Genomic DNA, 4,571 nt, shown 5'->3' with positions numbered 1-4,571 from the left:
ACAGCAAGACTCTTTTAAAACATTGGAACAAAGCAAAACTGTAATGTAAGGGAAACAGAATCAAGGGACGGGAGCAACAGAAGAACATATCAATTAAATTACCAAAAAATTATTTTACTGAATTAGAAAAAATAACAAAATTCATTTGGAAAAATAAAAAGACAAGAATATCAAAGTAAATAATGGGGGAAAAAATTGTAAAGGAAGTAGATTTAGCCAAACCAGATCTTAAACTGTATTATAAAAAATATCCGGTACTGGCTAAAAATGGATCAATGGAATAGAGTAGACATACAATTTATAGAAGCAAATAAACATAATAACTTTATCTTTGATAAGTGTGAAGACTTAAGATTTTGGGATAAGAATTCATTATTTGGTAAGAAAAAAATTGTTGGGAAAGCTGGAAAAAAGTATGGCAGAAACTGGAAATGGGCCAATGTCTCACACCATTTGCCAAGATAAGGTCAAAATGGATACATGACTATAGAGAGATTTTACCAGAAAATTAGAAGAACATGGAACAAATTACTTATATGTTGGAGGGGATATGGAAAAATTGGAACACTAATTCATTGTTGGTGGAATTGTGAAATAATCCAACCATTTTGGAGAGCCCAAAGAGTTATTAAACTACCTATACCCTTTAACCCAGCAAAACCATTACTTGGTCAATTTTCAAAGATGATTAAGGGAAAAAGGAAAGAACCTATATGTTCTAGAATGTTTATAGTAGCTCTTTCTGGTGGCAAAGAACTGAAAGTTGCAGGGATGCCCATTAATTAGGGAATGGTTGAACAAGTTGTGGTAGATGATTGTGATGGAATACTACTGTGCTATAAGAAATGATGAGCTCAATGATTTTAGAAAAACATGGAAAGACTTGCATGAAATAATGAAGAGCAAAATGAGTGAATCAAGAGACTATTGTAGGGGCAGCTAGGTGGTGCAGTGGATAAAGCTCCAGCCTTGGAGTCAGGAGCACCTGAGTTCAAATCTGGCCTCAGACACATTACACTTACTAGCTGTATAACCCTGAGCAAGTCACTTAACCCTGACTGCCTCACCAAAAAGAGAGAGAGAGAGAGAGAGAGAGAGAGAGAGAGAGAGAGAATATTGTATACAGTAAGAGCAATATTAAGAACAACTCTGAGCAAATAAGTTATTTTATCTATTATAAATACCCAAATTAACTATAAAGGACATATGAAGTAAGACACTATCTGCATCCAGAGAAAGAACTGATAAATAGAAGTATGTATAGAATAATTTTACATATATATTTGTCTAATGGTAGCCATCCCTGGGGCTGGGGAAGAAAAAAAATTTGCATGATAATTCTGTTGCATGTTTGAAAGGAATAGCAGGTTATGCATAGTAGATTTGCCGTTTCATGTACAATCATCTCTTTTTACTGTACTGTGTTGTGGAAATCCTTGTTTTATTCCATGAATTAAAATTTAAATTAAATTTTAAAAAGAATCAAATGATGGAAGATTCGGTACAGGGAGGTAAAGCATAAATCAATGAGTCCAATAGAATTATTTACCAAAGGAATTCGCCTATATAAAGGAAAAGTGCTGAGGCATAGCAAACTGTTGAAAGCTCTGGTCTATTCAGACAAAGATAAAATAATGGATTAGCAACAACTACAAGATACACAAACCTAGTTCCCTAGAGTTCTCTGATTTCAATGCATAAGCTATCCAGAGCCCTTTGCAGAATACTCAGTTTCTAGAAGTACAACAAAATAGTGGGTCCAGAATCTTAGACTTTGACTTTTGACCCCATTCTCTTAGAGCCTCACCTTCCCCATCTTCCAAATGGGGATAATAATGCTCATAAGCACTTGCTTCACAGGGAAACAGTGAGAGTCAAAGTAGATCATGTCTGAAAAGCAATTTGTAAAGCTTAAAATGGTATATAAATGTCAATTATTCAATTTCTGTTTTAAAAACATACCCAACCAACCACTCATCATGATTCTAATCAGAAACTTCCTTCTAAATAAATATGAGGAACAGTAATGATAAATAACATAAATTTAGAATCTATATACACATAAAAGGAAATATTGATGACATAAGAGCATTACTTATTATGTTCCTAAAAGAAATGTTCCTCTAAAATAATAATGTTCCTCGAAAAGAAAGTCACATTCCTGACTAAAAGTGAACAAAATTATAGCCAGTTAAAAGAGTAGAACAGATTTATCATCCTTCATTTGCATTTATTCTTCATAGTATCTCATACACCTGATGAGGTCAATGTACATGGCTTTATTCCACCTGATTGTGTCCTACAACTGTGAGTTTTCTCATGCTATTGCCATTGCTTTGCCAGAGTTTTAGTTTGAATAATGCAGTCATTGCCAGGATCCCAACTTTCCATAGTGTGTGTGTGTGTGTGTGTGTGTGTGTGTGTGTGTGTGTGTGTGTGTGTGTGGTGTGTGTGTGTGTGTGTGTGTGTGTGTGTGTATGCTGAGCATGTTGTGGGCCAACATTCAGCCCGGCCTCATCACAAGCCCTGCCTGGCCCCCTGGCCCATGGCACTGCTGCTGGGGAAGCCCAAGAACTGGCAGGTTCTTGCTCCTCTTAGTGACATGATGAAAATGTTAATGATGTTAGTTAATGATGAGAAGGGTATTGTCCCACCCTGGAATGCCACCAGTAAGCGGGCTACTTTGACAATTCACGTGGATGAACCAGGTGGAGAGAATGAAAAGAAACTTTCGGTCCCTAAAATGTTCGTCTGAGGATGATGTGCTGGGTTTCAATTCAACTGTTTTGCTACCATGAACGAGAAAACGTTTGGTGTCCTTTGATTATCCAATAGATGGTAGTTTTGAATCCCCACCCCTTTACCGTGGATATGTCTTTGGGACTGGACCCAGAAGAAAAACCACTAAATGTCAATAAAGCCCCTGACTATAATGAAGACAGTTATCTGTACCCTAGGCAAACAGAAGTTAAGTGTAAGCCTAGAGTGGGCTATAAGTAGAAGCAGCCGGACATAAGTAACAGCATGAGGGTTATGTTGGTGGACCAGCCAGTTGCGGTAGGGGAAGAATAGAAACTCCAGAATGAGACTCTATGCTTGGCCAGGAACTTTTGTTATTATTTAGCTGTTTTCAATTGTGTCCAATTCTTCATAACCCCTATTGGGGTTTTCTTGGCAAAGATTTTAGAGTTGTTTTCCATTTCCTTCTCCAGCTTCTTTTGCAAATGAGGAACTGAGGAAATAGGGGTTAAGTGACTTGCACAGGGTCACACAGCTAGTAAGTCTCTGAGGCCAGATTTGAACTCAGGTCTTTCTGACTCCAGGCCTGGTGTTCTATCCACTGCATCACCTAGCCACCTTACTACATAGATTTCTCTCCTTGATGTTAATATTGTGGGGGAAGCTTTAGCTGGTTGGGGACTGCTGCCATGCTTTCAGCCTCGAAGTTTGGCGAAATCTACCCATCAGAAGTGGCTGAGTTTGTGCACGTCACAGATGACACACACTAAAAAGCAGGTCTTGAGAATGAAGCACCTGATCTTGGAAGTGCTTGACTTTGACCTGGCAGCACCGATAATCAGCCAGTTTCTCACTCAGTGTTTCCTACATCTGCAGCAGGCCAATTCTAAAGCGGAGAGTTTGGCGATGTTTCTGGGAGACTTGAGTTCAACTGATGCCGACCCATACCTGAAATCCCAGTTATTAGGGTGCTGCCTTTCACTCTACACAACCACTGGGAAAAGCTGGCCTGAATCATTCATCCAAAAAACAGGATTCACTTTGGAAAGTCTTCAGCCATGTTTTCTGGATCTCCACCAGACCTACGTCAGAGAAGCACAGCACGCGTAACAGACTACATGAGAAAAATACAAGATAGCAAAACACCATGAAACATCCCTCACCCCCCTCCAGAGACACTAAACTTTTAGTGAGCGACAGACGCTGGTTGTAACTCCAACAGAACCGGCACTGTATAGTTGTTATTGTTTTTTCAATCTTAGTCCTGTGTTTATTCACAAAAAATTACAAGTGATCAATTACAGATTATGAAATATCTTTTTAATTTTTATTTTAAATGTAAATCTCTTGCACATGCAATTGTCTTGTGTTTTTAGCTGTAGGTGTAAGTGGTTTTATTCATACATGGTGAATATTAACCCCATACCTTAAGATAAGAATTAATTTGGTGAAATCACCTGTCTCAGACACACACATGCCATTTCTCTCCAGTTCATTTTATAGGTGAGGAAACTGAGGCAAAGTTAAGTGATTTGCCGGGTCACACAGCTAGTATGTATCGGAGGCTGGATTTGAACTCAGGTCTTCCTGATGCAAGCCTAGCGCTCTATCTACTGTGCTACCTAGCTGTCCCCACAGATGTATAATCACAAAAACATATGTATATATATGTGCATAAAGTTCAATCCCCCCTCCTCCTCAAAGAACTCCCTCTTCTCTCCTCTGCTTCTCACATCACTAAGATACCTTCTATCACCATCCCCTCCTTCATGAAGTGGCCATTTTCCTTGCCAAGACAAACCCTCTACATGCACAAGTGATCCCATTCCTAT

The 4,571-nt window shown here is 38.7% G+C and overlaps 1 pseudogene; it reads left to right on the top strand.

Annotated features, from left to right (window-relative positions):
* Nucleotides 1–2,449: 2,449 nt before the first annotated feature.
* On the top strand, nt 2,450–3,973 carry LOC110219885 (cyclin-A2 pseudogene; annotated as a pseudogene).
* The last annotated feature ends 598 nt before the right edge of the window (nt 3,974–4,571 follow it).

The sequence above is a fragment of the Phascolarctos cinereus genome, unplaced genomic scaffold (assembly GCF_003287225.1).
Source record: "Phascolarctos cinereus isolate Bilbo 61053 unplaced genomic scaffold, phaCin_HiC Scaffold_726;HRSCAF=1367, whole genome shotgun sequence".
NCBI lineage: Eukaryota > Metazoa > Chordata > Mammalia > Diprotodontia > Phascolarctidae > Phascolarctos > Phascolarctos cinereus.
This window is presented reverse-complemented; position numbering and strand designations above follow the sequence as displayed.